The 25,691-nt window shown below is 40.4% G+C and overlaps 1 long non-coding RNA gene across 1 annotated transcript; it reads right to left on the bottom strand.

The window, feature by feature from the left end:
- Positions 1–19,927, bottom strand: LOC140191769 (uncharacterized). Its single transcript, XR_011883916.1, has 3 exons — positions 19,872–19,927; positions 8,423–8,503; positions 1–247 (listed from the first exon to the last, which is right to left on the bottom strand). It is a non-coding gene; the product is annotated as an uncharacterized lncRNA (long non-coding RNA).
- Positions 19,928–25,691: the final 5,764 nt, after the last annotated feature.

Genomic DNA, 25,691 nt, shown 5'->3' with positions numbered 1-25,691 from the left:
TCAAATCTCTTATTGCTCTTCTTTCAGTTAGTCCTGATGAAGGGTCTCGGCCCGATACGTCGACTGTACCGCTTCCTAGAGATGATGCCTAGCCTGCTGCGTTCACCAGCAACTTTGATGTGTGTTGGTCTACTTCTTTCTCAGTTTCAATGTAGGAGTTGTCGTACAAATAGGTTTCCGAGCCGATTTTGAGTCAACAATATTGGCCCGTTTAGAACCTGGACCAGACAGTAGCAGATTCTGTCTCCTGAAAAAGACATCTGTAATTATACAAGAGTAAAGGATAGAACGAGAGGAAACAGTGACTTTCACAGTTTTCCACACAAAAGAGCATGTTAGCAGGGAAGAGCAGAATACTCAGCATTTAAGTTAACAAGACTATACTTTTTTAATGAAAATGAGATATGGTGATGGGAGCAGGTTTTGCTGTATTAGAATAGGTTGTTTTTGAGGTCTAACGGAACATAAATCTGATACACTGTATCGTACTTCCAATACTGCACATCACCCCCAACTGCAGGAGAACATTTCCAACTTTAATTGGGTAACATTTCCACTTTGCACATCTGCTAAAACCTAGGTGTAGCCTGTCTGATGCTGTCAAATAAATTCCACATTGTAGACAGCTTTGAACTGTGGGCCTGTGCCCACTAGAAATTCAGCTGAACCTATGCAATTTTTTGAGGAAATTACCAGTAGGCTAGACAAGGGAGATGTAGTAGATGTTGTATATTTGGATTTTCAGAAGGCCTTTGACAAGGTGCCACACATGAGGCTGCTAAACAAAATAAGAGCCCGTGGAATTACGGGAAAGTTACATACGTGGATAGAGCATTGGCTGATTGGCAGGAAACAGAGAGTAGGAATAAAGGGATCCTATTCTGGTTGGCTGCCAGTCACCAGTGGTGTCCCACAGGGGTCCGTGTTGGGGCCGTTTCTTTTTACATTGTATATCAACGATTTGGATAATGGAATAGATGGCTTTGTGGCTAAGTTTGCTGATGATACGAAGATGGGTGGAGGGGCTGGTAGTGCTGAGGAAACAGAGAGTCTGCAGAGAGACTTGGCTAGATTGGGAGAATGGGCAAAGAAGTGGCAAATGAAATACAATGTTGGAAAGTGTATGGTTATGCACTTTAGCAGAAGAAATAAACGGGCAGACTGTTATTTAAATGGGGAGAGAATTCAAAGTTCTGAGATGCAACGGGACTTGGGAGTCCTCGTGCAAGATACCCTTAAGGTTAACCTCCAGGTTGAGTCAGTGGAGAAGAAGGCGAATGCAATGTTGGCATTCGTTTCTAGAGGAATAGAGTATAGGAGCAGGGATGTGATGTTGAGGCTTTATAAGGCACTGGTAAGACCTCAGTTGGATTACTGCGGGCAGTTTTGGGCTCCTTATTTAATAAAGGATGTGCTGATGTTGGAGAGGGTTCAGAGAAGATTCACTAGAATGATTCCGGGAATGAGAGGGCTAACATATGAGGAACATTTGTCCGCTATTGGACTGTATTCCTTGGAGTTTAGAAGAATGAGGGGAGACCTCATAGAAACATTTCAAATGTTGAAAGGCATGGACAGAGTGGACGTGGCAAAGTTGTTTCCCATGATGGGGGAGTCTAGTACGAGAGGGCATGACTTAAGGATTGAAGGGCGCCCATTCAGAACAGAGATGTGAAGAAATTTTTTCAGCCAGACGGTGGTGAATCTGTGGAATTTGTTGCCACGGGTGGCAGTGGAGGCCAAGTCATTGAGTGTATTTAAGGCAGAGATTGATAGGTATCTGAGTAGCCAGGGCATCAAAGGTTATGGTGAGAAGGCAGGGGTTATGGTGGTAGCCTGGGATAGAGTATTGGATAGGAAATGGCAGCGGGGGAAACACAATGTTGTACCTTCAGGAGGGAAGGAATGAGAAGCATAAAAAAACTGAGGATGCTAATAGATTGTGGTCATCACTGAGACGTGGCTAAAGGATGCATGTCTCTGGGAGCTGAACGTCCAAGGATACACAGTGTATCGGAAGGACAGGAAGGTAGGCAGAGGGGGAGGCGTGGCTTTATTGGTAAAAAATGATATTAAATCATCAGAAAGAGGTGATATAGGATCGGAAGGTGCAGAATCTTTATGGGTTGAGCTAAGAAATCGCAGGGGTAAAAGGACCCTGATGGCAGTTATTTATAGGCCTCCAAACAGCTGCAGGGATGTGGACTACAAATTACAACAGGAAACAGAAAAGGCTTGTCAGAAGGGCAGTGTTATGATAATTGTGGGGGATTTTAACATGCGAGTGGATTGGGAAAATCAGGTCAGCACTGGATCTCAAGAGAGAGAATTTGTAGAATGTCTGGGAGATGGCTTTTTAGAGCAACTTGTTGTTGAGCCCACTAGGGGATCGGCTGTACTGGATTGGGTATTGTGTAATGAACCGGAGGTGATTGGAGAGATTGAGGTGAAGGAACCCTTAGGAGTCAGTGATCATAACATGACTGAGTTCACTGTGAAATTTGAAAAAGAGAAGCTGAAATCTGATGTGTCGGTATTTCAGTGGAGTAAAGGAAATTATAGTGGCATGAGAGAGGAACTGGCCAAAATTGACTGGAAAGGGACACTGGCGGGAAAGACGGCAGAGCAGCAGTGGTTGGAGTTTATGTGAGAAGTGAGGAAGGTACAAGGCAGGTATATTCCAAAAAAGAAGAAATTTCGAATGGAAAAAGGATGCAATCGTGGCTGACAAGAGAAGTCAAAGCCAAGGTTAAAGCAAAGGAGAGGGCAAACAAGGAAGCAAAAATTAGTGGGAAGACAGAGGAATGGGAAGTTTTTAAAAGCTTACAAAAGAAAACTAAGAAGGTCATTAAGAGGGAAAAGATTAACTATGAAAGGAAGCTAGCAAATAATATCAAAGAGGATACTAAAAGCTTTTTCAAGTATATAAAGAGTAAAAGACAGGTGAGAGTAGATATAGGACCGATAGAAAATGATGCTGGGGAAATTGTAACGGGAGATAAGGAGATGGCGGAGGAACTGAATGAGTATTTTGCATCAGTCTTCACGGAGGAAGACATCAGCAGTATACCGGACACTCAAGGTGGCAGGGAAAAGAAGTGTGCGCAGTCACAATTACGACAGAGAAAGTACTCAGGAAGCTGAATAGTCTAAAGATAGATAAATCTCCTAGACCAGATGGAATGCCCCCTCGTGTTCTGAAGGAAGTAGCTGTGGAGATTGCGGAGGCATTAACGATGATCTTTCAAAACTCGATAGATTCTGGCATGGTTCCGGAGGACTGGAAGATTGCAAATGTCACTCCGCTACTTAAGAAGGGGGCAAGGAAGCAAAAAGGAAATTATAGACCTGTTCGCTTGATATCAGTGGTTGGAAAGTTGTTGGAGTCGATTGTCAAGGATGAGGTTACAGAGTACCTGGAGGCATATGACAAGATAGGCAGAACTCAGCATGGATTCCTTAAAGGAAGATCCTGCCTGACAAACCTATTACAATTTTTTGAGGAAACTACCAGTAGGCTAGACAAGGGAGGTGCAGTGGATGTTGTATATTTGGATTTTCAGAAGACCTTTGACAAGGTACCACACATGAGGCTACTTAACAAGATAAGAGCCCATGGAATTATGGGAAAGTTACATACGTGGATAGAGCGTTGGCTGATTGGCAGGAAACAAAGAGTGGGAATAAAGGGATCCTATTCTGGTTGGCTGCCGGTTACCAGTGGTGTTCCACAGGGATCAGTGTTGGGGCCGCTTCTTTTTACATTGTACATCAACGATTCAGATTATGGAATAGATGGCTTTGTAGCTAAGTTTGCTGATGATACGAAGATAGGTGGAGGGGCCGGTAGTGCTGAGGAAACAGAGAGCCTGCAGAGAGACTTGGATAGATTGGGAGAATGGGCAAAGATGTGGCAAATGAAACACAATGTTGGAAAGTGTATGGTTATGCACTTTGGCAGAAGAAATAAATGGGCAGACTATTATTTAAATAGGGAGAGAATTCAAAGTTCTGAGATGCAACAGGACTTGGGAGTCCTCGTACAGGATACCCTTAAGGTTAACCTCCAGGTTGAGTCGGTAGTGAAGAAGGCGAATGCAATGTTGGCATTCATTTCTAGAGGAATAGAGTATAGGAGCAGGGATGTGATGTTGAGGCTCTATAAGGCGCTGGTGAGACCTCACTTGGAGTACTGTGGGCAGTTTTGGTCTCCTTATTTAAGAAAGGATGTGCTGACGTTGGAGAGGGTACAGAGAAGATTCACTAGAATGATTCCAGGAATGAGAGGGTTAACATATGAGGAACGTTTGTCCACTCTTGGACTGTATTCCTTGGAGTTTAGAAGAATGAGGGGAGACCTCATAGAAACATTTCGAAAGTTGAAAGGCATGGACAGAGTGGATGTGGCAAAGTTGTTTCCCATGATGGGGGAGTCTAGTACGAGAGGGCATGACTTAAGGATTAAATGGCGCCCATTCAGAACAGAGATGCGAAGAAATGTTTTTAGCCAGAGGGTGGTGAATCTATGGAGTTTGTTGCCGTGGGCGGTAGTGGAGGCCAAGTCACTGGGTGTATTTAAGGCAGAGATTGATAGGTATCTGAGTAGCCAGGGCATCAAAGGTTATGGTGAGAAGGCGGGGGAGTGGAACTAAATGGGAGAATGGATCAGCTCATGATAAAATGGCGGAGCAGACTCGATGGGCCGAATGGCCAACTTCTGCTCCTTTGTCTTATGGTCCTATGGAATAAAAGTCTGAGATTTCTTTTGAAAATAGATTAATGCAATATAAGAACAGGCCCTCTGGCCCATGATATCTGTGCAAACATTATCTTAAATTAAAGTAAATTTCTTCTGTTCATACTTCTCCATTCCATGCATATTCATGTGTCTATCTAAAAGCCTCATAATTGCCAGTATCATAACTGCTTCTACCACCTGCCCCAAGCAACCCATTTCAGCCACCTACCACTCTCTGTGTGAAGAACTTGTCTTAAATATCTCCTTTTAACTTGTTTGATTTCATTCCATTTTTCATTGCATTCACTCCATTTCTTTTTTCCACTTGATCTATTTCAGTGACTAACTTGGGCTCTGCCACAGTTTATCTCTTGTCAACAGTCGCATTCATGGTATTATTCAATATGTTCTTGCTGGGATGACGGCAGAGCAGAGGTGGCTGAAGTTTCTGGGAATTGTTCACAAGGTGCAGGATAGATATGTCCCACAGAAGAAGTTCTCCAATGACAGGGGAAGTTAAGGACGTCATAAGAGACAAGGGAGGGTCATATAAGGTAGCAAAAGTGAGTGGTAAGTTGGATAGTTGGGAAGCTTTTAAAATCTGAAAAAAGGCAACTGAAAAACTATAAGAAGGGAAAAGATTAAATATGAGGGCAATAATATAAAGCAGGATACTAAAAGTTTTTTTCAGTTATATAAAGAGCAAAAGGGAGTTGAGAGTTGACATTGAACCACTGGAAAATAACACTGGTGAGGTAGTAATTAGGAGGGGGGGGGAGCAAAGAAATGGCAGATGAACTGAATGTGTACTTTGCATCAGTCTTCACTGTGGAAGACACTGGCAGTGTACCAGAGGTCTGTGAGTGTCCAGGAGCAAGAGTGAGTGCTATTGCTATTACAAAGGAAAAAGTGCTAGGCAAACTGAAAGATCTTAAGGTACATAAGTCACCTGGACCAGGTGGACTACATCTCAGAGTCCTGAGAGAGATTACTGTAGAGATAACAGATACATTGGTCATGATCTTTCAAGAAACACTTGATTTTAGCATGATCCCTGAGGACTGGAAAATTGCAAATGTCACTCCACTCTTTAAGAAGGAAGGAAGGCAAAAAAAAAAGGAAATTATAGGCCACTTAGCCTGACCTCGGTGGTTGCGAAAGTGTTGAAATCTATTATTAAGGAGGAGGTTTCAGGGTACTCGGAGACTAATGATAAAATAAGTCAAAGTCAGCATGGTTTCTGTAAAGGGGCTAAAATGTGAGTAGAGTTTGGCAGCTTCGGGCCTGTACTCACTAGAATTTAGAAGAATGCGGGGGGGGGGGAGTGGGATCTCATTGAAACCTACTGAATGTTGAAAGGACTAGATAGGGTCGATGTGCAGGGGATGTTTCCTATGGTGGGCCTATCCAGAACTAGAGGGCAACCATTTAGAACAGAGGCAAGGAGGAATTTTTTTAGCCAAAGAGTAGTTAATCTGTGGAATGTTCTGCCACAGACTGTGGTAGAGTCCAAAACCGTGGGTATATTTAAGATGGTGGAGGTTGATTGGTTCCTGATTGGTCAGGGCATCAAAGGATATGGCGAGAAGGCAGGTGTATGGGGTTGAGTGGGATTCGGGATCAGCCATGATGGAATGCAGAGCAGATTTGATGGGTTGAATGGCCTAATTCAGCTTCTATATCTTATGGTCTTATGGACTGCTCCAATAACCTACTGGTTAGCTTCCTATCTTTCCACCTTGTGTGTATATATACAAAACTCTGCATCACATATCACATGTGTATTTCTTACTCTCATCACCCCACCATACAGGTTAATGCCGAAAGCTATCAACCCAAAGTTCTGCAAACCCCTCTCTGTCTGTCTAAGGTGCTATTAAAGTCTACATCCTTCAGTCACCAGTCCTATTACGCCCTTTTAATGTACAGGTGTGAAAATTTGATTTAATAATAATCTTGTAAAGAATTTTGGAATATTTTAGTTCATTAATGATTATGTAAAATGTATTATTGTAATTATTGGTTGCCTTAGAAGGTGCACATGATATGTAGAATTTGCATTTTGTAGAGGTTTGTAGAATTCATTTGAACTGAGATTTTCCATATAAATCTCACAAATAATAACTCAAACAAAATGATCTCGATAATGAGAGCCATTAATGTCTTAATGCAACAATCTGCTGCTCATTAAAACAAACACATAAAGTACAAGATGTTATGTGTTGAATAGGCCAGGTATTATGCTGGTATGTGTTCACTGTCTCTGTAACAAACCATAGCTCACCTGTCCACCTGCAATTAATACCACCAGTAGGTAATATATTCTTTTTTACAGGGCTGCCTCAGCTGATGTTTAGTTGGTCACACTGTTACATTGTGGGTCAGAAAGTCATGAGTTTAAGTTCCACTCAAAGACGCAAACTGGGGTTGGTACTCCAGGGTAATACCATACTGTCAGAAGCACTGTCCTTTGAAAGAGTTGTTAAATCAAGACCTCATCTGTTCTCCCAGTTGGACATAAAGGATTACACTACAAAGAAAAGGAGCAAGCTCATGTCTTGGTCAACCTTTATCTCTTTGTCAATACCAAGAAAATAAATCACCTGGTGATGTATGTATATATGCAAATTCACTATTTACTACATCCCAATAGTAATAGTAACCTTACATCAAGATTGGAAAAAATTAGAGATATTACAATCTATAAGCAACTACAGGGAAATAGGAGAAGACAAATTGAACTCAATGTTTATGCATGTAGTGACAAAACAAAAAAATGAAAAAACAGAAACAGCAATTGGCCACTTAGCCCTTCAAACCTGTCTCACCGTTCAATATGATCAGGGATGATTTGCCTAAGGCTCGTCTCCTCTCCTTTTAAAAAAAAACAATGGTCCAGCATCCACAATGCTTTGTTTAGAGAATTCTAGAGATTCAATACTGTCTGCAAGAAAAATGTGCTGAATATCTAGAACCTAGGTTCTCTGGAATTTTGTACTTGGGTTCCCTGTTTGAATATGGTGTGAAATGTTGAACATACTCACAAAATCTCAGGATCTTCAACAAGCATATTTCTTTATTCTCACAGCACCTCCAGCCGGACCCTGGTAGCTACTATAAATAATGTTGCAATCCAAAGAATAGTCAAACACCTAATGGTGTTCAATCCTTACCTTGGGTGCTGGCTGTGTGGCGTTTGCATATTCTTCCTGTAACAATGTGCTTTTCCACATTGTGCTCTGGGTTTCTCACAAAGGTGCAGGTTGCTGGGTTAGTTGCTCCCTGTAAATTGCCCCCAGTGTATGACTAAGTGGTGGAATCTAGTAAGAGTTGATGAGAATGTGACGAGAATAAATGTAGAATTCATGTAAATGAATGTTGATGATAGGTACTGAATTTATGGGCTGAAAGGCCTCTTTCTGTGCTATATCTCTCTCTATGACTCTAATGTTGTATTTAAAGTGGTAGCATAAAAGCAATAATTTCCCATTTAGAACACCAATATTACACACATTACATTGCAGAAGACAGAAGTTAAATCACAGAGAAATGGTAGTCACCCCCTTTAATATGACGCACCAAATCATCACTGGTGCAGCCAACTGATATTAGAAGTCACATAATTAGTTAAATGGAGATCACCATGTGCAGTCAAAGTGTTTCAATTGATTGTAGTAAAAATACCTCTGTATCTGCAGAATTCCTCGTGTTGATGTATCTGGAAGGTCCAACTGCTGATGAGTTAGTATCCTGGCAAAATCTACACTATGAAGACAAAAGAACACTCAAGGAACTTCACAAAAAGGTTATTGAAAAGCACAAATCAGGAGATGGATATAAGAAAATTTCCAAATTACTGAATATCACTTGGAATAGGGTTAATTTCCCTTGGAGTAGGGAGAATTTGTGGCTGTACTTGAAAAGGGCTGTTCACTCACGATCCCCATGCAATCTGACAGAGTTTGAGCAATTTGTAAAGAAGAATAGGGAAAAATTGCAGTGTCCAGATGTGCAAAGCTGACAGAGACCTATTCATACAGACTAAAGACTGTAATTGCTGCCAAAGGTGCATCTACTAAATACTGACTTGAAGGGGGTGAATACTTATGCAATCAATTATTTAGTGTTTTATATTTGTAATTAATTTAGATCACTTTGTAGAGGTCTTTGACATGAAAGAGTCTTTTTCGATTGATCAGTGTAAAAAAATATTAAATCCACTGTGATTCAATATTGTAAATAAACTTTTCAATAAAAAATTTTCAATAAAACATGAAAATTTCCAAGGGGAGGGGGGTTTGAATACTTTTTAGAGGCACTGTACTTTATTCTCATAAATGGGAGCCGGTCTTCAGTTCTTAATGCAAATAGAAAGCAATAATCATTCTGAAGTTAAAAGAGCAGCTTTGCAAACAAACAGCACTGCCCATAGAACACAGGATGTTGGCCCACAGTACCTGAGCTGACTGCTCAAGTGCAGTGTAAGACAATAGGGTTATGTTAATTGGCCTGTTTTGAATTAGAGAAGCCGGCTAAGTTATTTGGTTCAATCATGTGAACTATCGCTCGGTAGCACTCACATCAACATTGATAAAATGCCATGAGAAGTTGGTTATGACTAGACTGAACTCCTGCCTCAGCGAGGACCTGGACCCACTGGAGTTTGCCTATTGCCACAAACTCAATAGCTCTCCACACGGCTTTAGACCACCTAGACAACACAAACACCTACGTCAAGATGCTGCTCAGCATTTAATACCATCATTTCCACAATCCTGATTGAGAAGTTGCAGGACCTGGGCCTCTGTACCTCCCTCTGTAATTGGATCCTCGACTTCCTAACCAGACCATGGTCTGTGCAGATTGGTGATAACATATCCTCCTCGCTGACGATCAACACTGGTGCACCTCAGGGGTGTGTGCTTAGCCCACTGCTCTACTCTCTATATACACATGACTGCGTGGCTAGGCATAGCTCAAATACCATCTATAAATTTGCTGACGATACAACTATTGTTGGTAGAATCTCAGGTGGTGAGAGGGCATACAGGAGTGAGATATGCCAACTAGTGGAGTGGTGTCACAGCAACAACCTAGCACTCAACATCAGTACGACAAAGGAGCTGATTGTGGACTTCAGGAAGGGTAAGATGAAGGAACACATACCAATCCTCATAGAGGGATCAGAAGTGGAGAGAGTGAGCAGCTTCAAGTTTCTGGGCGTCAAGATCTCTGAGGATCTAACCTGGTCCCAAGATATTGATGTAGTTATAAAGAAGGCAAGACAATAACTATACTTTATTAGGATTTTATAGAGACTTTGCATGTCAACAAATACACTCAAAAACTTCTATAGTTGTACCGTGGAGAGCATTCTGACAGGCTGCATCACTGTCTGGTATGGAGGGGCTACTGCACAGGACCGAAAGAAGCTGCAGAAGGTTGTAAATCTAATCAGCTCCATCCTGGGCACTAGCTTACAAAGTACCCAGGACATCTTTAGAGAGCAGTGTCTCAGAAAGGCAGCGCCCATTATTAAGGACCTCCAGTACCCAGGGCATGCCCTTTTCTCACTGTTACCATCAGGTAGGAGATACAGAAGCCTGAAGGCACACACTCAGCGATTCAGGAACAGCTTCTTCCCCTCTGCTATCCGATTCCTAAATGGACATTGAAGCTTTGGACACAACCTCATTTTTTAAAAATATACAGTATTTCTGTTTTTGCACATTTTTAAAAAATCTATTCAATATATGTAACTGATTAACCTGTTTATTTATTATGTTGTATTTTATTTATTTTTTTCTCTCTCTCTGCTAGATTATATACTGCATTGAACTGCTGCTGCTAAGTTAACAAATTTCACGTCACATGCTGGTGATAATAAACCTGATTCTGATTCAAGGAAGCTTGCAGACCAGTTTGATACTATCACTTAGCACATCAATAGCTGATCTGTTGATAGTTGGAAGGTTTGTGTGCTGAAAGTGTCAACTTCACAGCATTAATTGTGGGAATCTGGGAACTCCGTCTCCAGAAGGTTTTAAATTGTTTGTGTAAAGAGGTATCTGAAAAAATATCACATGCGTGTGAAGTCGCTCAAGTGGCAGAAAAAAAGCAGTATAAATGTAGAGAGCATTCAGGCTTGTTAAGAATAGTAAAGAACAGCAAGAAGTATGACAGAAAGACAGGATGATTAGAGTATATTCCTCATTTGTCTGAAACTTGTTGGTACTGTATGCCTTTTTAGCTTATAGGAATTGCGCCTGTGTTTTGGAAATCCTTTGTGTTTTAGAAATCTTTTGTAATTTGGAAGATAGAAATCCTCTGTGAGTTTTAGACGTGTGTTAAGAATGTTGTCTGGATTATAAATGTGTATCACTAAAATAGATGAACTATGTTTAAAACTACATTTGTTAGCAGGAAGTATCTCCTCCTTGGTAGAGAAGGGGGACCCCCCACTCAAATAGTGGGTATTGGAAGCTAAACTCATCGTGGAGGATAAACAGGGAAGTGAGCTAGTCTTTGAAAAGTAGGTAGTTACAGCATAACTTCCCTTCAGTGAGGAGACCCGTAACTATCTATAACGGATAGTGCTTAAGATCTTCATTTGAATTTAGAATTTTGTGGTCAGCAAACCCGATACCATCACATGTTATGGAAGAAAGCCTTTCAGCCCATTGTCTGTGCTGGCTCTCTGGGCATATTAATCAATTCCATTCTCCCCGATTTCCCTAGAACCCATTCTCTCTCTCACTTGTCATCCACCCACGTTAGAGATAATTTACAATAACTGTTTAAGATGGGATGTGGGAGGAAAAGTAAAACACCTGGGGAAAGCCCATGTGGTCTGAGGGAAAACATGCAAACTCCACACATTCAGGATTGAGCCGAGATTGCTGGAGATGTGAGGCAGCTGCACTAGCAACTGCACACTACACCCCATACTAAATGCATCTAGAGGAAGAACAGATGTGAGTGTGAATCCTCATAAAACAGCAATTGTTTGAATAAAAAAACAGTGGCGGTTATTATGTTGGGGTTAAACTCAGTGTTGATTGCAGAAAGCTGTAAATTGCTGAACAGAAATTTTCAAGATGTTTGGGTTACTATTGAGCTTCATTAGAGCAGTAGAGGAAGTCAGGGCAGAAGTGGAAGAGCAGGCAATCAGAATCTCAGGATCACACTGAACAGAGACGACCTTCAAAGTGGTCACAATTTGAAGTGAACTCCTCAATGTAGAGAAATACAGAACTTCAGTAAACTAAATTTAAGAAGTAAATTTATAGAGTCATAGAGTCAGACAGCCTAGTAACAGGCCTTTCAGTCTACTATGTCCTTGCTACCTATTCTTCCCGGCTACACTAATCCCATGTACCTGCATTAGATCTATGGCCTACCGTGCATTGGTTATTCTGTCCAGATGTCTCCTAAGTGTTGTGAGATCCTGCCATGGAACATGGTGAAAACCTGACAAATGGTGTTTACTGTGGGGAAGTGCAAAGTCCTGCCCTTCAATAAAAGGAATCAAAAGGTAGATTATTATCTAAATAGAGAGAGGCTACAAATGAGTGAACAGTGCAATCTTGGTTTTCTAGTATTGAATTGAATTGACTTTATTTCTTACATCCTTCACATACATGAGGAGTAAAAATCGTTATGTTCTGTCTCCATCAAAATGTGAAATGTGTAGACATAGTGATTTATAATAATTTATAATAAATAGAACAGTCAATGTAATATAGAGTACACTCAAGTCAGTGTGAATTAATCAGTCTGATGGCCTGGTGGAAAAAGCTGTCCCAGAGCCTGTTGCTCCTGGCTTTTATGCTGTGGTACCACTTCTCGGATGGTAGCAGCTGGAACAGATTGTGGTTGGGATGGCTTGGGTTCCCAATGATCCTATGGGCCCTTTTCACTCACCTGTCCTTGTAAATGTCCTGAATCATGGGAAGTTCACATCTATAGATGCGCTAGGCTGTCTGCACCACTCTCTGCAGAATCCTGCGATTGAGGGAAGTACAGTTCCCATACCAGGCAGTGATACAGCCAGTCAGGATGCTCTCAGTTGTGCCCCTGTAAAAAGTTCTTAGGATTTGGGGGCCCAAACCAAACTTCCTCAACTGTCTGAGGTGAAAGAGGTGCTGTTGTGCCTTTTTCACCACACAGCTGGTGTGCACAGACCACGTGAGGTTCTTGGTGATGTGGATGCCAAGGAACTTAAAGCTGTTTGCCCTCTCAACCCCAGATCCATTGATGTCAATAGGGGGCCCGTCTCCATTCCTCCTGTAATCCACAACCAGCTCCTTTGTTTTTGCAACATTGAGGGAGAAGTTGTTTTCTTGACACCACTGTGTCAGAGAGATGACTTCTTCCTTGTAGGCACTTCGTTATTGTTTGAGATAAGGCCAATCAATGGAGTGTCGTCGGTAAACTTAATTAGTAGATTGGAGCTGTGGGTGGCGATACAGTCATGGGTATACAGGAAGTAAAGGAGGGGACTCAGTACACAGCCCTGAGGGGCTCCTGTATTGAGAGTCAGAGGGGTGGAGGTGAGGGAGCTCACTCTTACCACCTGCTGGCGATCTGACAGGAAGTCCAGGATCTAGCTACATAAGGCAGGGCCCCCTTTATTACCACTCTTTTCTTCCTGCCAGACAGCCAATCTTCTATCCATGCTGGTATCATTTCTGTAATACCATGGGCTCTTATCTTGTAATGCAGCCTCATGTATGGCACCTTGTCAAGGGCCTTATGAAAATCCAAGTAAACAACATCCACTGACTCTCCTTTGTCTTTCTTGCCAGATATTTCCTCAAATAATTCCATAGATTTGTCAGGCTAGATTTCCCCTTAAGGAAGTCATGCTGATTTTGGCCTATTTTATTATACACCTCCAAGTATCCCGAAATCTCATCCTTAATAATGGGCTCGACCATCTTCCTAAACACTGAAAACTATCCTATAATTTCCTTTTTTCCTGCCTCCCCCTCTTCTTGAAGAGTGGAATGACATTTACAATTTTCCAGTCTTCCAGAACCATTCCAGAATCTACTGATACTTGAAAGATCATTACTAATGTCTCCATAATCTGCTCAACAACCTTTTTCAGATCCCTGGGGTATAGTCCATTTGGTCCAGGTGACTTACCTACCTTCAGAACTTTCAGCTTCCCAAGCATCTTCTCCTTAGTAATAACAACTACAGTACACTCACTTCTACACCCTGACACTCTCAGCATTCTGGCATACTGCTAGTACCTTTCAAAGTGAAGACTAATGCAAAATAGTTTTTGAGCTTGCCTGCCAATTCCTTATCCCCCATTACTACTTCTCCAAAGACATTTTCCAGTGGTCCAATATCTACTTTCTCTCTCTTTTACTCGTTATATATCTAAAAAAAATTTAGTATCCTCCTTTATATTATTGGCTAGCTTACCTTCATATTTCACCTTTTCTCTCCTAATGGTTTTTTTAAATTGCCTTCTGTTTGTTTTCAAAAGCTTCCCAATCCACTAACTTCACACTCATATTTGCTATATTATATACTCTCTTTTGCTTTTATGTTACCTTTGACTTCCCTGTCTTTTTCATTTTCAATCTTTTTATTAGTTTCATAAAATATAAACATAACATAATAATAGTACAAAGTTATTGGAAATACATTGTTGTACTTAACATGAGTAATTATTGAACCAAATAGTACTTAATTAACAAAACTCCCAATCATATAGGATACCGATGAATAATACAGAACAAAAAAAATCTGGACAAAAATCATGAAAAAAGAAAAAAAAACAAAAAAAACCCTCAAAAAAAAACTAATCTAAACAGAATTAATCAACAAAACTAAAAAAAGACCTGGGTTGTTTTAACATCATAAGAAATGGGAGAGAAGAAAACCTTAGTGTTGACGACTCTGTTCCTCTCAACCAACACTACAGAAAAGTAAAACAAGTTTGGAAATGGTCAAATTACATCATATGAAAATGCTGAATAAATGGTCTCCAAGTCTTTTCGAATTTAATGGAGGGGTCATAAACAACACTTCTAATTTTTTCCAAATTTAAACACAACATAGTTTGTGAAAACCAGTGAAATATAGTAGGAGGGTTAATCTCTTTCCAATTCAGCAAAATGGATCTTCTAGCCATTAAAGTAAGAAATGCAATCATCCGACGAGCTGAAGAGGTTAAATAATTTGATTCTATCATTGGTAGCCCAAAAATAGCAGTAATTGGGTGAGGTTGTAAGTCTATATTCAAAACCGTTGAAATAATATGAAAAATATCTTCCCAATATTTTTCCAACAAAGGACATGATCAAAACATGTGAGTCAAAGAAGCTATCTCGGAGTGACATCTATCACATATAGGATTTATATAAGAGTAATAACGAGATAGTTTATCTTTGGACATATGAGCCCTGTGCACTACTTTAAACTGTCTCAACACATGTTTAGCACATATAGAGGATAAATTAACTAATTGAAGAATTTTTTCTCATTTTTCAATCAGTATAATAATCTTAAGTTCTCTTTCCCAATCAGTTTTAATTTTATTAGATACATCAGGACATAAATTCATAATTATATTATAAATAATTGCTATAACATTTTTCTGAGAGAGATTTAAATCTAAATTTTTTTCCAAAATATCCATTGGATATAAGTGTGGAAAATTAGGAGAAACAGTAATTAAAAAGTTTCTAACCTGTAGGTATCTAAAAAAGTGAGATCTGGGTAAATTATATTTATTAGAAAGTTGATCAAAAGACATAAAACAGTTATCCAAAAATAAATCATGAAATTGTACTATACCTTTGATTTTCCAATCAAAGTAAGCTTGATCCATAGTGGAAGGTTGAAAAAGGAAATTAGATATAATAGGACTTGCTAAAATAAATTGATTCAACCCAAAACATTTTCGGAATTGAAACCATATGCGTAAAGTATGCTTAACTATTGGATTATTCATTTGTTTATACAGTTTAGAAAAAGTGAAAGGAAACGAAGTTCCTAAAACCGAACCCAAAGAAAACCCTTGTAATAGAAACATAGAAAATAGGTGCAGGAGTAGGCCATTTGGCCCTTCGAGCCTGCACCGCCATTCAGTATGATCATGCTTTCCCTCCATACCCCCGATCCCTTTAGCCACAAGGGCCATATCTAACTCCCTCTTAAATATAGCAGGGAATTCCACAGATTTACCACTCTCTGTGTGAAGAAGTTTTTCCTCATCTCGATCCTAAAAGGCTTCCCCTTTATCCTCAAACTATGACCCCTCGTTCTGGACTTCCCCAACATCGGGAACAATCTTTCTACATCTAGCCTGTCCAATCCCTTTAGAATTTTATACGTTTCAATCAGATCCCCCCTCAATCTTCTAAATTCCAGAGAGTATAAGCCTAGCCAATCCAGTCTTTCATCATATGAAAGTCCTGCCATCCCAGGAATCAATCTGAATTACATTCAAGATTTACCTAATGTGGACTTGAAGTTGCATCCAAATCTCGTAACCAAAATTTTAAGTATCGAATATTAATTGCCCAATAATAAAATCTAAAATCCACAAGGATTCTACATCTTTTGATCCTATGCCACTTTTTTGTTAGGATTTGATTTCATTTTTGACCAACAAAGCCACACCACCCCCTCTGCCTACCTGCCTCTCCTTTCAAAACAAGGTGTATCCTTGGATGTTAAGCTCCCAACTATGATCTACTTTCAGTCATGACTCAGTGATATCCCACTGATTCTTGAGAATTTGGATCAAACAGGTTTTAATTTTGAAAAGAAAAATTTTTAAATGTTAAAAAATCTAAACGTATATGTTTATAGAACAAGGTCTCGGCAATCAAGCAATATTTTGATGCAACCTCCTGATTTTGTAATTTTTTCATAAAATATGTGTTTTTCCTGTCATTACTTAGTTTTTGTCAACACAGCCAGACACAATAAAAAGCTAATTATTCCTATTTATTTAGTCTTATATAGATTTAGAGCTTTTAAATCATTGTGTCTACACCATAGGTACACATATATGCTGTTAAATGTTGAATATTCACTTTTGTTCATTTTTTATGCTATTTCACGTGTACTCCTTTAAAAACTCTTACATCATGCAACTTTAACATTAGCATTAAGTATACAAAATAACAATTTTGGACATAAAAACACACTTTTAATTTTAAAGAGACAATTACTTTAATAAATCAACTGTTTTGGAGGAACAGATTGTAAGCATATTAATTTAAAACAAATGTGGTGGCAGTGGCCTAATTACAACAAACAATTCCAACCTTTCCACCACTCAAGTCAATGCTTCCTTGCTTAACAACTTTATTTAACAATCTGGTACAACAAATAACAATTTGTCATGTACATTTTATCCTGCTGTAAATATTAACAACAACTGTAAACAGCAAAATGAAAACTACAGTACAACTGCAATGTTTAAGCATAAACATCAGAAAACACACCAGGAACTTAAAAAAAATTCTATCCATTTCTGGGCTTGAAAATCTTCGAAAACGTTCAGTCAGCTTTATCAGGAAGTAGACAATTAATATGCTCCCCATCTATGAAGTTCATGACTTCAGCAAACAGGTGGTAATCTCCCTCGTCCTGCTTGCACGACCCGGTGATGATGGCTCCATCAGTTTGACCAGAATATCTTCAACTGGTACGAAGCACATATCCTTTCCACCTGGTTTTGGATGGAAGCGCGTGTTGGGCCCACGAGGGTGGAAAAACTCCACTTCAACATCTTGATGATGAGCATCCACAGTGACAGCCTTTGCTAACCACCAAATTTGGTCATAAGTGACTGCAAGCTAATCTCCACAATTAATGACACCAGCAGATATATCTGTCGTAGTCTCCTCAGGACCACTCTGGGGTTCCTGCTCCATTTCCTCCATCAGCATTGCCAAAGAGCCTCTGTTCTTTCCCATTGTGGTAGGGTCATCATTCTCCTCAGCCTGTACCCTGGCATGTGTATTTTCAGTCAACTGAAATGTTGTTGGGCTGTAACACTGGCACATCTGTGGCTCACTGCAGATACATGACAATGATCTGCAATGGTTGCTGTTTCCGTAAGGTATGACCTGATGGATTTTCCTCGTTGCTGGTACAGGTTTTAGTGGTTGAGAAAGGAGTGCATCATATGTCTGCATGTCACCTTCAGCAATATGATAGAGATGAGTACTGCAAAGGCTTCTCCCAACCATCTCATGGAAGATTTTGCTTCCCTGTTGCATCTGCTCTTCTTTCTCTTAGTGATTTGTGTTTTTTTATTTCTAGTTTGAGGTGCTACATTTTGGTACGACAAATCAAAATAGGACATACATGATAAATGGTAGGGCATTGAAGAATGCAGTAGAACAGAGGGATCTAGGAATAATGGTGCATAGTTCCCTGAAGGTGGAATCTCATGTGGATAGGGTGGCGAAGAAAGCTTTTGGTATGCTGGCCTTCATAAATCAGAGCATTGAGTATAGGAGTTGGGATGTAATGTTGAAATTGTATAAGGCATTGGTAAGGCCAAATTTGGAGTATTGTGTACAGTTCTGGTCACCGAATTATAGGGAAGGTGTCAATAAAATTGAGAGAGTACAGAGGAGATTACTAAAATGTTTCCTGGGTTTCATCTCCTAAGTTACAGAGAAAGGTTGAACAAGTTAGGTCTTTATTCTTTGGAGCGTAGAAGGTTGAGGGGGGACTTGATAGAGGTATTTAAAATAATGGGGGGGATTGATAGAGTTGATGTAGATAGGCTTTTTCCATTGAGAGTGGGGGAGATTCAAACAAGAGGACATGAGTTGAGAGTTAAAGCACAAAAGTTTAGGGGTAACATGAGGGGGAATTTCTTTACTCAGAGTGGTAGCTGTGTGGAACGAGCTTCCAGCAGAAGTGGTTGGGGCAGGTTCCATGTTGTCGTTTAAAGTGAAATTGGATAGATATATGGACAGGAAAGGAATGGAGGGTTATGGACTGAGTGCAGGTCGGTGGGACTAGGTGAGAGGAGTTCAGCACGGACCAGAAGGGCCGAGATGGCCTGTTTCCATGCTGTAATTGTTATATGGTTATAGTTTGCTCTTGTCGCCAAACCTTTTACAGTTTGTTCCTATCTTTTATTATCTCTTGAAGTTTATTTTTCAAAGCCTTCATCCCTGTCAAGTATCTTGCTCTTGTTTTCTTTCTTTCCCTTTCCCCTGCTAGACTGCCTTCTGTGAGCTGGCTTCTGTATAGTCTGATCCAATGCACTACCTGGTGGACTTTCTGGGTGTGCTGAGCCCTTTCTCTTACGCTCTCTTGACTCTTGCTGTCTGAGTCTCCACGCCTTTCTCTTCCTCCTCTTTTCCCTTTCATTCAAATCACTGATAGTTTTTATCTTCCCATCCTCTACTCTCTTCTTCCATCTTTGCCTTTCCTTTCTCAGGTATTCCTCCTTTAATTCTGGCTCACTATATATTTTCTCTCTCCGCTTTCTTTGGTATTCCCTGTTTCTTCGCCTTTGCTCCTCCACTGATAGCTGCTGCCTAGCTATAACTTCCTAAAATACATAAAAGGAAGGTCAGAATTTAATGGAATTACTATGAAATTGTGCAAAATTACTATGAATTTAATTATGTTTAATTTGGTGAAATTTTATAAAATGATTATGAAATGGTGCAACTGAATTCATTTATGGTTTTAGTCACTGGGGATACATATAGTAAGGAAATATTGTAGACCTATGTGTGTATATATTATAAATAAAAGGGTTAATGAAACATTACAAGCTATATTACTATTTATTGTGATCATAAATTATATTCAAGCCTCCATTGAGGATGATTTGGATGTTTTTGTCAACACCGTCAAACCATGTGTTACCTGACGGCGTTGACGCCCGACAGTAGTGACGAAAACACACTTTTTTTTTACATGACATATATGAGTTGTATACAGGAGCCATCTTGCTTTCCCTCTGTTGCTAGCTGTCTCTGGCCTCTACTGAAAATGCATACATTTATGTCATAATTTAAAATAGTTCTTTCTATACAAAAGAGGAAGTGTTGACACATCATGATTGTGACAGTAGCAACATCAATAAATATGTAAAAATTATTGAAAAAAATAGCAAACTTACAGAAACTTGTTTGACCTTGTTGCATTTAACAGATGTGGAGGGTGTAAAGGGGGTCCTCAGGAATATAGTTGACCATGTGGTTGCCTGATTTTATTGTTTTTTTTAAATAAATATCTGACGGTGCCGACAAAAACTTGGGACACATTTTGAGCAACCACAAAATAAGATAAATATTGTAGAAAATTCACTGCTTTTAGTTTTAGAGGTTTTTCACTCTACTCTTTCATCTAGCATATATATTGTACATTTTAAATGATTTGTTCACAGTTCTTTTATCAAATTGAAATGATAATCTCTTGTCTGAGGACAACTGATTTTGTGGGTTCTGGGCTATCATATAATCATATAATTTATAAAATTAAAAACAAACATATGAAAAAATGCTGCATTTGTGCAAAAGACCCTCAGATGATCAACCCTGATTATTTTAAATAAGAAAATATTATTCATTTTCAACGGAATTAGCACTTTTCTTAGTGGGACATGTTTTCGCTGAAGTTTCAAGAATCAGTGATCCACAACCTCATATCTGCCAATCTCTAACTGTGCTATAAGTTTATCTACTTTATTCAGTATACTGTGTGCATTCAAATAAAACACCTACAGTTCTGTATTCATCACCCTTTTTAATTTTGCCATGTTACACTTCAACTCATCTCACTGACTGCAATATTGCCCTGTAATCTGCCTGTCCTTCCTCACAGTTTCACTACACACTGCATCTTATTGTATACCAACTGCCCCATCTTCAGCCCTATCACTCCAGTTCTCATCCCCTGCCAAATTACTTCAAACCATCTTCAGCAGCTCTAGCAAACCTGTCCACAACGATATTGGTCCATCTCAGGTTGAGATGTAACCTGCCCTTTTTTAACAGGTTGTACCTTCTCCAGAAGAGATCCCAAATGTTGTTCCCTGCACCTCTGCTTCAGATACTCATTCATCTGTACTATCATCCTATTCCTGCCCTAACTGGCGGTAGTGGGAGTAATCCAAAGATTACTATCTTAGAAGCCTTTCTCTTCCACCTCTTCCCTAACTCCCTATACTGACTGCACAGGGCTTTTATCCCCCTTTCTACCCATGTCATTGGTGCCAATGTGCACCATGAAATTTGTCTGCTCACCCTCCTTCTTGAGAATCTTCTGCAGCTGCTCTGAGACATCCTAGACCCTAGCACCTGAGAGGCAGCACATCATCCTGGCTTCTCTATCGGAGCCACAGAATCTCCTGTCGGTCCTCCTAACTACTGAGTCTCCTGTCACTATCACTCTGCCTGACATTACTTTTCCTTGCTGAGCCTCAGAGCTGACCACAGTGCCACCAGCCTGGCTGCTGCTGCTGTGTCCTGATAGACCATTCCTCCCCCCCCCACCACCCCCAGCTGTATCCAAAGGCGTATATTTGTTGCACTAACTGCTTACTCCCCTTACTTCTCCTGGTGATCATCTTTCTACTATCAGAAGCCTAAAGTCTGCATGCAACCACTTCTGTAAAGTCTCATCTATGAGATGTTCGGATTTCCTGATGGTCCTGAGTACATCAAATTCTAGGTCCAGTTCCTTGACCTCGTCAGTCAGGAGCTGAAGTTGAGTGCACTTCCTCCAGATGTATTCATCAGGGAGACAATAGGTACCCTGAAATCTTGCATCTCACAGGAGGAGCATTCCACTGCCTGAACTACCAACCTGCCTACGCTTATTATATCTCTAACTTCTCAAGCTTAAGTTCTAGCCTGTGCCTGTTCTCGCCCAAGCCTGTTGAGCCAAAGCCTGGCCACTCCAACAACACTGCAAAAGATGTTTACTATCCAACCTATCTACACCTCTCACGACAGGGAACTGTAGGGAGAGTGTTGAGAGAAATTAAGGCAGGACCAGGATGTCACATGGAGGACTATCCCCTTAGGGTGATGAAAGGAAAGGAATTATTGAAATTTTGGGTCAAAAACATGCATGAATCCTGATGAAGGTTTTCAACTCTAAGTGCCGACAATTCCTTTCCTCCTACAGATGCTACTTTACTGCTAGGTTCCTCCAGCAGATTGACTGTTGTAACATAGAAACATAGAAAATAGGTGCAGGAGTAGGCCATTCGGCCCTTCGAGCCTGCACCGCCATTTATTATACTCATGGCTGATCATCCAACTCAGAACCCTGCACCAGCCTTCCCTCCATATGCTCTGATCCCCCTAGCCACAAGAGCCATATCTAACTCCCTCTTAAATATAGCCAATGAACCGGCCTCAACTGTATCCTGTGGCAGAGAATTCCACAGATTCACCACTCTCTGTGTGAAGAAGTTTTTCCTAATCTCAGTCCTAAAAGGCTTCGTCTTTATCCTCAAACCGTGACCCCTCGTTCTGGACTTCCCCAACATTGGGAACAATTTTCCTGCATCTAGGCTGTCCAATCCCTTTAGGATTTTATACGTTTCAATCAGATCCCCCCTCAATCTTCTAAATTCCAATGAGTACAAGCCTAGTTCATCCAGTCTTTCTTCATATGAAAGTCTTGCCATCCCAGGAATCAATCTGGTGAACCTTCTTTGTACTCCCTCTATGGCAAGGATGTCTTTCCTCAGATTAGGGGACCAAAACTGCACACAATGCTCCAGGTGTGGTCTCACCAAGGCCTTGTACAACTGCAGTAGTACCTCCCTGCTCCTGTACTCAAATCCTCTCGCTATAAATGCCAGCATACCATTCGCCTTTTTCACCGCCTGCTGTACCTGCATGCCCACTTTCAATGACTGGTGTATAATGACACCTAGGTCTCGTTGCACCTCCCCTTTTCCTAATCGGCCACCATTCAGATAATAATCTGTTTTCCTATTTTTGCCACCAAAGTGGATAACTTCACATTTATCCAATAAATTGCATCTGCCATGAATTTGCCCACTCACCCAACCTATCCAAGTCACCCTGCATCCTCTTAGCATCCTCCTCACAGCTAACACTGCCGCCCAGCTTCGTGTCATCCGCAAACTTGGAGATGCTGCATTTAATTCCCTCATCCTAGTCATTAATATATATTGTAAACAACTGGGGTCCCAGCACTGAGCCTTGCGGTACCCCACTAGTCACTGCCTGCCATTCTGAAAAGGTCCCGTTTATTCCCACTCTTTGCTTCCTGTCTGCTAACCAATTCTCTATCCACATCAATACCTTACCCCCAATACCGTGTGCTTTAAGTTTGCACACTAATCTCCTGTGTGGGACCTTGTCAAAAGCCTTTTGAAAATCCAAATATACCACATCCACTGGTTCTCCCCTATCCACTCTACTAGTTACATCCTCAAAAAATTCTATGAGATTCGTCAGACATGATTTTCCTTTCACAAATCCATGCTGACTTTGTCCGATGATTTCACCGCTTTCCAAATGTGCTGTTATCACATCTTTGATAACTGACTCCAGCTGTTTCCCCACCACCGATGTTAGGCTAACCGGTCTATAATTCCCTGGTTTCTCTCTCCCTCCTTTTTTAAAAAGTGGGGTTACATTAGCCACCCTCCAATCCTCAGGAACTAGTCCAGAATCTAACGAGTTTTGAAAAGTTATCACTAATGCATCCACTATTTCTTGGGCTACTTCCTTAAGCACTCTGGGATGCAGACCATCTGGCCCTGGGGATTTATCTGCCTTTAACCCCTTCAATTTACCTAACACCACTTCCCTACTAACATGTATTTCGCTCAGTTCCTCCATCTCACTGGACCTTCTGTCCCCTACTATTTCTGGAAGATTATTTATGTCCTCCTTAGTGAAGCCAGAACCAAAGTAATTATTCAATTGGTCTGCCATGTCCTTGCTCCCCATAATCAATTCACCTGTTTCTGTCTGTAGGGGACCTACATTTGTCTTTACCAGTCTTTTCCTTTTTACATATCTATAAAAGCTTTTACAGTCAGTTTTTACGTTCCTTGCCAGTTTTCTCTCATAATCTTTTTTCCCCTTCCTAATTAAGCTCTTTGTTCTCCTGTGCTGGACCCTGAATTTCTCCCAGTCCTCAGGTGAGGCACTTTTTCTGGCTAATTTGTATGTTTCTTCTTTGGAATTGATACTATCCCTAATTTCTCTTGTCAGCCACGGGTGCACTACCTTCCTTGATTTATTCTTTTGCCAAACTGGGATGAACAATTGTTGTAGTTCATCCATGCAATCTTTAAATGCTTGCCATTGCATATCCACCGTCAATCCTTTAAGTGTCATTTGCCAGTCTATCTTAGCTAATTCATGTCTCATACCTTCAAAGTTACCCCTCTTTAAGTTCAGAACCTTTGTTTCTGAATTAACTATGTCACTCTCCATCTTAATGAAGAATTCCACCATATTATGGTCACTCTTACCCAAGGGGCCTCTCACGACAAGATTGCTAATTAACCCTTCCTCATTGCACAAAACCCAGTCTAGAATAGCCTGCTCTCTAGTTGGTTCCTCGACATGTTGGTTCAAAAAACCATCCCACATACGTTCCAAGAAATCCTCTTCCTCAGCACCTTTACCAATTTGGTTCACCCAATCTACATGTAGATTGAAGTCACCCATTATAACTGCTGTTCCTTTATTGCACACATTTCTAATTTCCTGTTTAATACCATCCCCGACCTCACTACTACTGTTAGGTGGCCTGTACACAACTCCCACCAGCGTTTTCTGCCCCTTAGTGTTACGCAGCTCTACCCATATCGATTCCACATCTTCCCGGCTTATGTCCTTCCTTTCTATTGTGTTAATCTCCTCTTTAACCAGCAACGCCACCCCACCTCCTTTTCTTTCATGTCTATCCCTCCTGAATATTGAATATCCCTGAACGTTGAGCTCCCATCCTTGGTCACCCTGGAGCCATGTCTCTGTGATCCCAACTATATCATAATCATTAATAACCATCTGCACTTTCAATTCATCCACCTTGTTACGAATGCTCCTTGTGTTGTGTTGTATTCCAGCATCTGCAGTCTCTTGTGTCTTCACTGTTGTACTCCACTGCAAAGTCTCATTTGAGGTAAGCTCAAATGAAGCAGTTGTGTCTCCAATTTTAGAGAAAGTGTGAATGTATGGGAACACAAGTATGTGGGGGATAATTTACAGGACAGAGTTTCATATCAGCCTTGACATAAGGGTGTGAAGGATTTTGGAGTTTGGAGATTTTGGAGACATTTTTGTCTGTCTTGGAGATCAATTTTCTGAGGGATATGATGTACCTTTTAGTGTTGCCCAGGGAAGCTGTCTTGGTCCCCTACTCTTCTCCATATACATGCTCCCTCAACAGAGTATGAACTTGATTTTCACAGTTATGCAGGTAACACACAATTATATACCCAAGTTGAGCCTGATGATGATAACACCCTATCTTCTCTAACTTCTGGTCTGGCTGCAATAAACAAATGGATGAGCAATAATTTCTGAAAACTACATGAAGGTAAAACTGAAAACTTTTTGGTTGGTCCAAAAAGCCAAAGAAAGAGATAAATGTGGGAACTTGGTTCCTCTTGTAAAATCAGCACTAACTAGCCTGAGTGTTATCCTCGATTCAGATTTGAACTTTAAATCCCATATAAATACGTGACCAGAGCAGCATTTCTACACTTACAGAAATAATGCAAAGGCACGCCTGTTTCTGTCACATAATGATGCTGAAAAATTAATTTGTGCCTTTATATCAAATAGACTAGATTATTACAATACACTTTTTACTGGCTTTCCAACACAATCTATTGACAAAACTACAACTCATTCAGAATGTCACTGCTGGCCTTTAAACCAAACCAGGTTTAGGGAACATATAATTCTTGTAATAGCTACTCTGCATTCACTTC

The sequence above is a fragment of the Mobula birostris genome, chromosome X, assembly GCF_030028105.1.
Source record: "Mobula birostris isolate sMobBir1 chromosome X, sMobBir1.hap1, whole genome shotgun sequence".
NCBI lineage: Eukaryota > Metazoa > Chordata > Chondrichthyes > Myliobatiformes > Myliobatidae > Mobula > Mobula birostris.
This window is presented reverse-complemented; position numbering and strand designations above follow the sequence as displayed.